Genomic DNA, 14,432 nt, shown 5'->3' with positions numbered 1-14,432 from the left:
TTACTCTAGTCGATAGCCTATGGTCATAAATGATTGCTGCAACAACTCAGAACCAATGTTTACCAACCGCCAAAGTTATGGCATCACTACTGGTAACTGGTATTGACAAGAAAACTAACAAATTTGGCTTGAACGTTTGCAGTAAAAATTCAGGACGGAGAGATATTTATGTAATAGCACTGCTTTAGATTTGATATTTATGTATCTCCAAGAGCAAAACAACCTTCTATTTTTTTCTACCCTCGCGACATTTCCTAGCTTCACTGACAATAACTCCAACACAGCATCTAAAAACATGGCTTCCTGAGTTTTCGATACGTCAAAATGCAGGTGGGAGCAACGCAGTATTAAACGACCACGGCGGCCGCACTTCGATGGAGGCAAAATGCGCGAAAATCCGCGTACTTAGATGTAGGTGCATGTTAAAGAGCCCCGGGTGGCCCAAATTTCCGGAGTCCCTTACAACGGTGTGCCTCATAATCTGGTCGTGGTTTTGGCGCGTAAAACCCCATAATTTTTTTACGTATCAACCGGCCAGAAAATGTCACTGCGCGTACAAAACCGCCAAAGCGACTGGCAGAGGTCGTGTACGTGCCTAAAGTTCTATTGGCCCTTGCACATAAACGACTCAGTTATATCCCAGATTGAAACCAGGTTGTTCCCTAATCGAGAAACTTAGTACAGCTGAAAATATTAGTATCCTGCGCGCATAGGCCGTTGTGGAAGCCGGTAGATGCTCTAATGTTTATACAACCGTTTTCTGCTTTTTGAGAAGTGTTTTACATGACTGAACTGAACAGCATTTTGTACACGAGTGTGCTTCTTGAGCAAAGCTATACAGCAGAAGGCGGGATGGGGCGCGTAAGTCTCTCCACTTTTGCAAGTGTTCCTAAACATTAACCATTACACTGAGTGAACAGTAACCTACGCGAGCATCGTCAACACCTGTTTGTGTGTGCGTGTGTTTTGTCTAGCTTGAGCTGGAGGGGTTAATTGTAGACAGCAGCCTGTTTGTGAGCCATAGTCAACATTTCTTGACTACGCGCTGTTGCTTTGCTTTCTTATCTCGAATACGTGCCAAATAAGATCAACGCAGTTTTTTTTTTCAGTAGCAGGAGATTTCTTTATGGTGTACACAACCGTCTGCGACAATCAGGGAGACACTTGGGACGGGACACTATACAGCCGATAAATCCTTATGAGAATTTTTTTCCTATCGCTCATTTTTACTGACTAGCATGCAATCTGAGCATACCAAACAAACCAAGTGTGGGTGAACTTTAACGTATGGTTGAAGTTGTGACAGGATGCCTACCTAATAATCAATCAAGTGGGGAGCGTTCGAAATAAAAGTTTAATTCCGCTCGTCCGATCTGTATGGTTACGCATTCGGCACACGCTCACTTTAGCTCCCTATTATCAGCTGCCAGGAGCTAGGAAAAATACACAGGCATGATTGAGCGATAGAGAAAACACTTAGCTAAAATAGGCTAACATAGGTAACAGATTTTTTTTTTTTGCTACGCGTCTTAATGTTGTCTTGCAGAGTAGAAATCGTCAAGAAAGCGCCCAAATCCCTACTCTAGCCATCCTTCTACAGTTCCCACTTTCAGAAAATGAACTTTAATATATAGCACTCCGCTTGGCATAGTCCTTCACACTTGGTTGCAGTTTGGTTTCTTTCTTTCTTTTTGACAGCAGGCCCAGCAACCTTTTGAAAAAAAAAACTTGCTTTTGCTTCAACACATCTAAATGTGGTGTCATCTGTGAAAGCGCTATTTGTATTTACACGTGAGGCTATCACAGATTAGACAAATGCGCTTTATGGCTATTTGAGTAACTTTGCATGAAGCATATATGAAATGTGGGAATGAGTAAGATGGAATGTCCTAATCACAGATGCATTAGCGCGGCGCACGCTTGGCCGGGAAAGTTCGCTTGGTGTGTGCATGTCTATAGTTGCGTCCGTGCCCTGTATGGTTTCGACGTTTTCGTTTTTTGAGAGTGATAGTGGGTCACCGTAGAAGTGAATAAACGCCAACACGTAAAGCAATATTGATCATTCATTCGTTTAGGAATTCAATGTCTGTAACTCGTGCTTTACCGTGGAATAAACATCTCTTTTATGTGAAACGTCTCAGCGAGCTCATTGTGTCGTTTACTGCAAATGAGTGTCACGCCTGTAGTGGGGCAATCCAATAATACAAAGCTGCCACAAAATGATTTCTCCAATTTAGAAGCTGTCTTACACTCGTATATACCAATGGAGAGTAGTGGAATACATGCAAGTAAGAGGCGGAATTCTCCGAGTGGGAGGATTTTTCAGCAGGAAGCAGAGACAAGGACAGAAGGTAGTCCCCTCTGTCCTTGTCAGTGCTTCCTACTGAAAGCCCTTCTCACTACGTGCAGCCAACGAGCTCAGGCAAACACTATTTTCCCCGACTGTTTCTTCTTAGTTCACAGGTTTCCATTTCTGCAGTTTCTTGCACCGAATGCAGGTTTAAATAGTAATTCATGTCTAGCCACACGCACGGGTGAATGCTGCGTTATATGCTGGCCTCTGTGGCAGCGACATTATTATGGTGATTATGGTGATTTACATACTTCGAGATAAAAAAATAAATTATGATACTGTTCACATTGGCCGTAAATGAAATGAAATGGGGACAGTAAATATACATTTTTGAGTTCTAAGATCTATGAAAGGTTTCGTTGCCATCCCGGAAATGAGTGTACGTATAATGTAACCTCGTGCCTCATCAGTGTACCTTGCATGGAGGACACATTCGCTTATGGACATACAGATGCCGTATATCCCTGCTAGTATGCAATAAGCTGAAGACAATCCCTGAGATACGTCTTCAGGAACTGCACACGGTGTGTAATACCGCATGTTGAACTGATCACTAACACTCTCTGTAGTTTTGTATCACCACCTGATTTATCCGTCTTCCTTGCCCTGTCTGTCCCTAACCCACTACTCAAGTTGTGGAGTAGCAGACCAAAGATAAGATCCTGAGGCCGACCTCGCCACCTTTCCTCTCATTAAATTTTTCTCTCTCTCACGTCACCGCCACCGAGGTACCACCCTCGTCAGAACCAGCCGAACAGCAGTGAGAGGCCCGGCTTACCAGTCCCTACCCTGATGACCAGCTCATGCTGGTGGACATGGCGCGGCGAACGGCCAGGACGAATGGCTTCCTGGACTGAAGACGCCTCCCGCCTAGGGCGAACACTCTCGCCTGCTCAATACTTCAATAAAGTTCATTACTACTGCCTGATTTCTTGCAAACACATGTTGATTCACGTACGGTTTCTCGTAATCAACTGCTTTGGGTCCGAAAAGAGCTTGAAGCCAATGTGTAAACGCATGTGATGCGTTGACGTTCAAGTCTTCCATTAGCACAATTTGTTTGCCAGCTTGCTCTAGACATCCAAAGTGGGGAGCCAGAAAGGTTTCAATGGCACTCTGGCGTGGAGGGCGCAATGTAGCTGACGCAGAGAAGTTGTTCCAGCAGCCTGGTGCAGTTGTTGAGGCGGTCTGAAGACCTTTCCTTCTTACTGCACACCCTCCTGCGCAACCCAGGGAATACGTCGAACAGGGGACTGTCACGTTCAACAAGTTTTCTAGATTATAAATGCAATGGAAGATGGGTGTGGTGTAGTCAAGGTCAATTCACATGGTCGCGAAGGCAAGACTGAAATGCGGTTCCAAAGCAAGGAGCAGCGGCATCAGTGATGGTTGCGCGATCAAAGCGCGACCACATCTCGTGGGACAAAACATCAGTTCATGAAAATTATGCATCCAATACGTCACAGTGGAAACGTTTGTAAAAAATACAGACAATATCATTAGCATAGGCAAATGGGAAGTCACAGGTTGTTTGCTACCATCACGAATAATTATGAGTCCGAAACCGCGCAGTCTTTTTGAAGTTTGCCCGTGGAATGGTTTCTCACTATATTAAGACAGAAACTATATGACTCGTGATGACGCCTGCTGAGATATGCCATATTTAACACTATAATGCCGTTAAAAGCCTCTTATGCATAGCAAAAAAAAAAATAACGGCAATATGATGATGACGAATTTGTTGTTTTATGGCGCAAGGACCAATTATGACCAAAGAGCACCAGGATAACGGCAATATATATATTGTTCTAACCTTACATGACTCGATCTATAACTTAATTTTTTTAAACTGCGTTTTCACTAAATAAAATGAGTTAGCTCAGTCTTCAATACCAGAGAAAAGCTACATGTGGCACGCGTGCTGTGTTAGTGAAGATGAAAGTGCCGTTTTTGTGAATTATTGTAATGTAGTGTTCATTTTATCTTGACACCGAAATAACAGCTTAGTGTTGGTACTAAGGAAGCATCCATGTGGTACTTAGTTCAAAACCTAGGTGAAACCATTGCTCTGAATTTATGTAAAACTTTCAAGGCTCACCGGGTGAAATGCCTGCCGTTATAGAATGAGTGCTGTAAATACAGATGGGTCAGTAAACGAATTCGTGTTGGACTGTGGCACAATGTTCTGGCGAATATTTTCACCTACTTACGCTACTTTTGTACTGTTGTGTGCTATACAGTGAGAATAGTAAGACAGCTATACGAAGTAAGGATAGTAGTATTATCTGTCGTATAAACTTGTAAGCATTAACTTACTGACTAAATTAACAAGCATGGTGTCACGTGTGCACAGGTAAACATGAACACATCGCGCTCGCTGACCGCGGAAACTCGCTGTCAGAACGCCGGAGTAAGCAATCGCGGCAGCAACAGAGAGCGAATTGTCCTTGGTGTTGTCTCTCGCATCAACGCTAACTAAATGTTGAAAGCACAGCGCATACGAAGCTACTTGCATTCAAAGCATGCACTTTGTCGACATCGCAGATGCCATTGAAGGTGAGGCCGCGCGTGCGCTTACTTATTTCACAGCGTAGATCGCTTTCAAGGTACGGCGGCCGAGCGGCCGCGCTGTAAGTAGCTGCCGCGGGAGTCGAGCGCCCCTCTCTCCCTCGCCTCCTCCTCCCTTGCCTTGCCCGCGACAGAAAACGGCGCGAATCCTCCGCGCTTTCCTATCAATCTGGCCATTACCCTCGCCCGAGTAAAGGATTATCTAAGACGGAGGAGCGACTCCGTCTCTATACGAACACTCTGCTGTGCCCGCCAGCACTCGAACATTTCGATCCTTCCTTCACGGGGCAGTTGTCCGCAGTGTGAGAAGTCTTCGGACATCGACCACATGGCGTGGTCCTGCCCATCTAACCCAGTTATTGCCCCTTACCCCAACCCCACCCGGGAGGACTGGGAGGCAACCCTGCTCGGCTGCTATGACCTGCAGGCCTAAAGGGCCTCGTTCGAGCGCGCCCGGGCAGCGGCCGACACTACTAGGGATCCCACCAAGTATTTTAAGAGCCGGGCCCTTATGCACCAGCTCATGCGTACCTCCATGTGCTTCTCTTCTGAGAGCAATAAAGGTTTTTCACCACCACCATCCCCGCTTTCCTACCTTCCACGCGCGACATTGAGCCGCGGTCATCGGCTGACCCTCGCAAGCTTTAACTCGCATATACAGCGTACGGCACGCGGCGACGCTCTCATCGTGTTGACTTTATACAGAACATCGCGGCGACGGTTGAAATTCTCTTGCAGGGCCCATATAATTGCTATCGCACTAATAACCTTTCGCGCTCCGACGCAGTGGCTGCAGAGCAGTTCACCGAGCCTCTAGCCAGACCTGTGACATAGCATAGCGTGCTAAGAACCTCTGAATCCGGATAGGAGCTACTGGAAATTGTGCCTGGCAACATTCAACACGCGAGCCCTTTTGAGTGAGGCAAGCTTAGGGTTCTTTGAGGCATTACCAGGCGTTACCTGGGACGTCCCTGGGCACTACTAGATTAAGACAGCTGGTTAAGCACACACTGTGCTCTCTAACAGATGCATTCTTCCACATATGTCTTCGAGATAAGACAGGATACGGGGTAGGATCACTAGCACCTAAGATGGTAGGTGAGAACGTCCGTGAATTCTATAAACGAAAGAATAATGGTCAATGTATTAAATCAAAATTAGAGGTAGAAGTCAGAGGTAGAAATTTATGGATTGACTTCATTTAAATTTGAGGTGGTAGAATTGCTGAAATTTTATATCTCACGGGCCTAAGATGTGCCAAAACAATACCCTAGCAACCTGCATTGTCCGGACGACACCTATGTTCGGCAATGCTGCAGATCTCTTACAATAAGTGATGAATCTCCTTCCACCTAAGCACTTAGCAACCTAAAATGGCACTGTGCTGTGGGTGATTTCAACAGCATTCCGATACTCACAGGTGTATTGTATAAGTGAAGACACGCCCTTCTTGACGTATACCTTGTGGCTGGAGCAAGGGCGATCATCCCTAAAACGAGGAAAACAGCACATTGTGCCAGTACTCAAGCTCCGGATAGTAGCCTGAGAACCTGGTCTCGTACCAAACCATCTTGCTCACACTTTGGGCATCGAAGTTGACGGAGAGGTTTCTTATGCATAATGTTAAGCTGGTATGTTGAGAAAGGAAGAAAACTGCCGCCGTGCATGAATGGATGCCGTAGCTGGTTGAACGCTCACGAGAGTGTTCCGGAATAATTTAACCTTATTGAGTACTACCGAGTCGATGGCGTTTCGACAGCTGCCGTCTCATAGACGTTGCCAAAACATAGACTCGGTTCTTCAGGCAAGCTTCATTAACGAACTCCAAGCCATAGGTCGGCAAACTCACTTATCGGCCGACTCACTCAGGCTCACTCGTTCCCACCGACCTGTAAGTCGTAGTCCGATTGAACTCGGCTGAGTAAAATTCTGGTGAGTCTGAGTCTCAGTGAGCCAAAAAAATATATTGTGTGTGCGAGTCTGAGTGAGTTCTGTATAAGGATTGATAGATGGACTGGTTGAGAATGCATTATAATAAAAACTTAGAGTGATACTTATTACTACATGATCAAGAAATCAATTTTATTAATCAATGTTCACACGTGCCTTAGATGCATGCTGTTTTTAGTACCTTATCCTGATATGCGCGAAGCGTCCATTTTCTTTGTATGTATTTTTCCATACGTGCATTAAACATCAGTTGTGAGGGAGCGCGTGTGGTGTGTGTTTATTCTTCTACGTCGTTTGTGTTTTTAACGCTCTAAGTTTTGTTATAGTTATGTTTAGTTTGCCAACGTATGCGCAGCAAGATGGGAGAGCGAAAATACAGCGCACAGAACGGAGCCTGCTTTACGAACTGAAGCGGAGTTCGAGTACATTGAACAATGTGCGTGCGTGCGTGCGTGCGTGTGTGCGTGCGTGCGTGCGCGTGCGTGTGTGTGTGTGTGTGTGTGTGTGTGTGTGTGTGTGTGTGTGTGTGTGTGTGTGTGTGTGTGTGTGTGTGTGTGTGTGTGTGTGTGTGTGTGTGTGTGTGTGTGTGTGCGCGCGTGCGTGCGCGCGCGCGAAGCAGGAGATGGTTGGTACTCGCGGAGGCTGCAAGCGCTTTCGTTCGTTTACCTTTTCTTTCCTGTCTTTTCAAACAAAGAGCGCGTCGGCGCAAAACATACGTAAGTGAGAGCGCGGAAGTAGTGCTTGCTGGAGAAGTGCGCTCGGAAAGACCTGCACATAAGCCTAGGAAGTGCACGGAATCCAATTCAACGACCAAGTTCACAAAGATTTTAAAAAACGATAGTTTTTTTGGTTCTTCCCCACGTTGCAGCGTGTCAGTTTGTGGCATTTTATGGCCAACTTGGGTCACCGGATGTCCACTAGTTGTCACGTGATTTATTCAGGTGTAGGCGTCAAAGAACGACGATGAACGTCAACGGCGAGCATGCCTGCCACCAACACTGTGGCGTGCTTGCTTAGCCGCTTCGTCGTCGTCTGGTCTTCTTCATTACACTATAAATAAATTAAACGAATCAATTAAAACGTTCGATGGTCAGATGCAAGCCTGACTGACCCTCGGACTGCCTTGACAAAAAGAAAGGCCAAGGCACACAACCATGAAGACCACCAAAGCCATCCGCGGAGCAGCGCGACCACATGAGGGCGCGCCACGACCGGTTCCGGCTCTGGGTTCCACTGAGCCAAACAAAACTCCGTGGATCGGCTGGCACACACGGCCGAGTCTTGCGACTTCCTGGAAGCATGCATCATAACCTAATGGAGAGCTTTCCACCTGACTCATCAAAAATCACGGCAGGACGAACCCACACTTGGAGAAAGTTCTTGTCGCCCAAGTGATGCCGCTTTCTGATGAGATGGAACCAGACCTCCTTTCGTGCTTTCGCAAGCACTTCGCGAAGGCCCGGCGCCGTCCCCCGAAAACCGCATCACAACGTGCCAACCAAACTTAGTATGAGCACTCGACAAGAAGCACATACTGGTTCATCGCCTGTTAATGCAAAGGGCGCGAAAATCGAACAGTCTGATATGGAACACCTGGGAGCTCAAAGAGACTAGCAATCCTCTGGAGAAGAGCTGCAGGAAGCAAACACTGCGTAAAGATATGAACCGAATCCCCACGACCGCCGCAAAAAGGGCACACTCAACGAGCTGAGACGGCTGTGAAGGGCCGGTAACTCAACGGCAGGCACCCTCGCGCCAGGCGATACATAAACGTAGCTCGCCTAGCATCGAGTAAACTGGCCGTAATGAGCTTCCAGCTTGGCCTGTGGATGGAAAGATCATACCTTTGGCAATGCGGAGGGAGAATTGGGGTGAGGATAGTGACTAGTTCTTGGATTGGAGTTGAAACTACGTCGATGCCGGTGCGAACCTTGCGGAGGCTTACAAAAGAATTGGCAGCCGCCACATAAATGGTGGACGGGGAACCTGAGCGAGGCCCACAGTGGGAAAATGTGCTCTGCGAAAACAAGCGGAGTCGGGTGCTAAGAAAAAAGGAACTAAAACTTCGAGTCAGGAGCATATCCGAGTTAAGAACGACCTGGGTCCACCTAACGTGTAGTGCAGTAGGCAGTACAAACTTTCCTAGGCCGCCCGATGGCGGTAAGTGACCGAGCGTCGCCCAGCACATGCTTTCATATCCTTTTCAAGGTCAAACGCATGCGCATTTCTAACCGTTATCACGGCGCATGCGCAGATCTCGGCGCGGCGGCGAAACTGGGTGCGTGCAGTGTCTCCGTCGGTGGGCGTCGGTGGCGTTTTGTGATACGTGGTCCATTCTATGCCCAGCAAGAACAGCTTCTCAGTTAAAATTTGGACGACGCTTAAGCTTCGTCTTTAAAAGTGGAACGCGATAGCGTTCAAATACCCCTTACTGCTGTTCATGCCACCCTGTCTCTCCGACCGTCTTGCATCGCGAGTGCAATGGCCACTTGCTCGGCCACCTCTGGGTTCGTCGTCCGGAGGGAAGCACAGTTGATGACTTTGCCCAGCGTGTCCACGACGGAAACCGCAAAAGCATTGCCGTCTCGGTATGCAGCTGCGTCCACGAAGCTTTCTTCGATCTTGTCATTGTTTATTTGCTTTAGTATATTCAATGCCCTTGCCTTGCGACGACCTGCATTGTGAACGGGATGAACGCTGCGGGGCAAAGGGGCGACTACGATCTTCTCCCCTATTTCTCTGAGGATTTGGGTGTTTTCAGCCAAGTTCTTGGTGTGTGCGAGTCTGATCTTCTAGAGGATACGCCTGCCGGCCGGCGTGGTGGACAGCCGAATTAGCTGGGCGCTTTCCTGAGCCTCGGCTATCTCCTCCATTGTATTGTGTATGCTGAGCCGAAGGAGGCCCTCGGTGTGCGTTATGACGGGCAGCGCGAGGGCTGTCTTGTCAAATCTTCTAATGAGGGCATTAAGCTTCTCCTGTTCGGCTCTGAGCCAGTTGTGCATGGCCACCGTGTAGGTGAAGTGACACAGCAAAAAGGCGTTGATGAGCCGAAGCAGGTTGTCCTTCTTGAGGCCACGATGTCTGTTCGTGACCCTTTGTACGAGGCGAAAAGCATTGTCGGTTTTCGCAATTATCTTGCGTAACGCTGTGCCGTTGCCGCCGCGTGATTCGATGAACATACCCAGGACTCTGATGGTGTCGACCCTGGGCATCGGGTCACCGCTCCGAGTGAACAGGTGAATATCACTTTCCGAGACCGGATTCCAGCCCTTGGGTTTGCGGCCTTTTTCTTTTCTATAAAGCAGAAGCTCAGATTTGGTCGGGGAGCATCTGAGTCCGGTGGGTAGCAGGTACTGCTCCGTGACGTCTACCGCCTCTTGCATGGCGCTTTCCACTTGCGCTTCGCTACCACCGCTGCACCAGATCGTGATGTCGTCTGCGCAGATGGTGTGTTTGATACCTTCAACATGGGCCAGATTCTTCGGGAGGCCGATCATGCAGATGTTGAAGAGAGCAGGCGAAATGACCGAGCCTTGCGGCGTGCCCCGTGGGCCCAGGAGCACCTCGTCGGAGACAAAGTCGCCGATCCGCAGCTTCGCTTTCCTCCCGTCAGGAACGAACGGACGTAGTTATATAGTCTGGGGCCCAGCTCGATGTCTGCGACGCAGGCGAGAATGTATTTGAGGAGCACCGTGAATTCCACACCACACATTGCACGACCACTAGTACTGGTGCCGATTGCGCATTACCTAGTGTGGATTGGAGACGCTCGAATGGGGTGCAATACGAAAGTTTACGGGGCCGTTTCTGCGAAAGTTGGCTTCATCTCATCATCATCATCATCAGCCTGGCTACGCCCACTACGCCCACTCCAACAACCCCGGTCATGTACTAATTGTGGCCACGCCGTCCCTGCAAACTTCTTAATCTCATCCGCCCACCTAACTTTCTGCCGCCCCCTGCTACGCTTCCCTTCCCTTGGGATCCAGTCCGTAACCCTTAATGACCATCGGTTATCTTCCCTCCTCATTACATGTCCTGCCCATGCCCATTTCTTTTTCTTGATTTCAACTAAGATGTCATTAACTCGCGTTTGTTCCCTGACCAAATCTGCTCTTTTCTTATCCCTTAACGTTACACCTATCATTCTTCTTTCCATAGCTCGTTGCGTAGTCCTCAATTTGAGTAGAACTCTTTTCGTAAGCCTCCAGACTTCTGCCCCGTAGGTGAGTACTGGTAAGACACAGCTATTATATACTTTTCTCTTGAGGGATAATGGTAACCTGCTGTTCATGATCTCAGAATGCCTGCCAAACGCACCCCAGCCCATTCTTATTCTCCTGATTATTTCCGTCTCATGATCCGGATCCGCCGTCACTACCTGCCCCAAGTAAGTGTATTCCCTTACGACTTCCAGTGCCTCGCTGTCTATTGTAAATTGCTGTTCTCTTCCGAGACTGTTAAACATTACTTAAGTTTTCTGCAGATTAATTTTTAGACACACCCTTCTGCTTTGCCTCTCCAGGTCAGTGAGCATGCATTGAAATTGGTCCCCTGAGTTACTAAGCAAGGCAATATCATCAGCGAATCGCAAGTTACTAAGGTACTCTCCATTGACTTTTATCCCCAATTCTTCCCAATCCAGGTCTCTGAATACCTCCTGTAAACATGCTGTGAATAGCATTGGAGAGATCGTATCTCCCTGCCTGACGCCTTTCTTTATTGGGATTTTGTTGCTTGCTTTATGGAGGACTACGGTGGCTGTGGGGCCGCTATAGATATCTTTCAGTATTTTTTACATACGGCTCGTCTACACCCCGATTCTGTAATGCCTCCATGACTGCTGAGGTTTCGACAGAATCAAACGCTTTCTCGTAATCAGTGAAAGCTATATATAAGGGTTGGTTATATTCCGCAGAATTCTCTATCACCTGATTGATAGTGTGAATATGATCTATTGTTGAGTAGCCTTTACGGAATCCTGCCTGGTCCTTTGCTTGACAGAAGTCTAAGGTGTTCCTGATTCTATTTGCGATTACTTTAGTAAGTAGTTTGTAGGCAACGGACAGTAACCTGATCGGTGTATAATTTTTCAAGTCTTTGGCGTCTCCTTTCTGATGAATTAGGATTATGTTAGCGTTCTTCAACGATTCCGGCACGCTCGAGGTCATGAGGCATTGCGTATACAGGGTGGCCAGTTTCTCTAGAAGAATCTGTCCACCATCCTTTAAGAAATCTGCTGTTAGCTGATCCTCCCCAGCTGCCTTCCCCCTTTGCATATCTCCCAAGGCTTTCTTTACTTCTTCCGGCGTTACCATCGGAATTTCGAATTCCTCTAGACTATTTTCCCTTCCATTATCGTCGTGGGTGCCACTGGTACTGTATAAATCTCTATAGAACTCCTCAGCCACTTGAACTATCTCATCCATATTAGTAATGATATTGCCGGCTTTGTCTCTTAACGCATACATCTGATTCTTGCCGATTCCTAGTTTCTTCTTCACTGTTTTTAGGCTTCCTCCGTTCCTGAGAGCATGTTCAATTCTATCCATGTTATACTTCCTTATGTCAGCTGTCTTACGCTTGTTGATTAACTTCGAAAGTTCTGCCAGTTCTATTCTAGCTGTAGGGTTAGAGGCTTTCATACATTGGCGTTTCTTGATGAGATCTTTCGTCTCCTGCGATAGTTTGCTGGTATCCTGCGTAATGGAGTTACCACCGACTTCCATTGCACACTCCTTAATGATGCCCACAAGATTGTCGTTCATTGTTTCAACACTAAGGTCCTCTTCCTGAGTTATAGCTGAATACCTGTTCTGTAGCTTGATCTGGAATTCTTCTATTTTCCCTTTAACCGCTAACTCATTATTCGGCTCCTTATGTACTAGTTTCTTCCGTTCCCTCCTCAGGTCTAGGCTAATTCGAGTTCTCACCATCCTGTGGTCACTGCAGCGCACTTTGCCGAGCACGTCCACATCTTGTATGATGCCAGGGTTAGCGCAGAATATGAAGTCTGTTTCATTTCTAGTCTCGCCGTTCGGGCTCCCCCACGTCCATTTTCGGCTATCCCGCTTGCGGAAGAAGGTATTCATTATCCTCATATTATTCTGTTCCGCAAACTCTACTAATAACTATCCCCTGCTATTCCTAGCGCCTATGCCATATTCCCTCACTGCCTTGTCTCCAGCCTGCTTCTTGCCTACCTTGGCATTAAAGTCACCCATTAGTATAGTGTATTTTGTTTTCACTCTACCCCTCGCCGATTCCACGTCTTCATAGAAGCTTTCGACTTTCTGGTCATCATGACTGGATGTAGGGGCGTAGACTTGTACATTCTTCATTTTGCACCTCTTATTAAGTTTCACAACAAGGCCTGCCACCCTCTCGTTAATGCTATAGAATTCCTGTATGTTACCAGCTATATTGATATTAATCAGGAATCCGACTCCTAGTTCTCTTCTCGCCGCTAAGCCCCTGTAGCACAGGACGTGCCCGCTTTTTAGCACTGTATATGCTTCTTTTGGCCTCCTAACTTCACTGAGCCCTATTATATCCCATTTAGTGCCCTCTAATTCATGCAATAGCACTGCTAGACTCGCCTCACTAGATAACGTTCTAGCGTTAAACGTTGCCATATTTATATTCCATTGACGGCCTGTCCGGAGCCAGTGATTCTTAGCACCCTCTGCTGCGTTGCGGGTCTGACCGCCGCCGTGGTCAGTTGCTTCGCAGCTGCTGGGGACTGAGGGCCGGGGTTTGATTGTTGTGTTCATATAGGAGGTGCTTCATCTGTGCACATATTATTGCTCAAAAGTTCCGGTGACTCATCGAATTTTGTGAGGACCCAGTTCGGGAAATCTAGACGATTCTATAGTTCCCTATCTTCCAAGCATTGGTGCTGGTTAATGTGGTACGGGTGAATGGCCGTCATTTAGAATCCCTCAAACTGAAGATTTGGAAATTGATACCCGGGTGGACACGTCCCGCACATTAGCATGAGGATTTGATGCCATAAATGCTAGAACATCCATGCGTAGGCTAAGACTTAAAGATGGAATCTTCTGCCACTGTTTCTTCAAAATCAAATCAAACATTTTTTTTTCTAGAGCATGATTACTCCAAAGCATTATTACTCCCAGACCCTCCAAAATGATGTAATAACTATTGAAACCTAGTGCAGAAATTGGCTAATGACTCTGAACTTTAAGAAAACATATGTCGTTTCTTTCCATCGCAGAAAATGCTATCCCACTCCTGCATACTTTATTTGCGACTCCGAAATATCACCCATGAATTCCTATAAATATTTAGGTATAGCCATAGCACTAGATCTCACTTGTCGTCACACATAACAAACATTTCTAACGAAGCAAATAAAGATTTTGGCTACCTCAGACGCAACCTGCGACTTGCTCCTCCTTCTGTGAAACTTTTAGCACATTTAACATTAGTTCGTCCGAAACTTGAATACGCTTGCGCTGTCTGGGACCCACACCAATCTAATCTGTCCAAAATGTTAGAATCTGTTCAGAATAGGGCAGCTAGATTTATATATTCACAT

This window comes from Dermacentor albipictus, unplaced genomic scaffold (genome assembly GCF_038994185.2).
Source record: "Dermacentor albipictus isolate Rhodes 1998 colony unplaced genomic scaffold, USDA_Dalb.pri_finalv2 scaffold_25, whole genome shotgun sequence".
NCBI lineage: Eukaryota > Metazoa > Arthropoda > Arachnida > Ixodida > Ixodidae > Dermacentor > Dermacentor albipictus.
The sequence above is the reverse complement of the archived record's forward strand: the minus strand, read 5'-3'. Positions refer to the sequence as shown.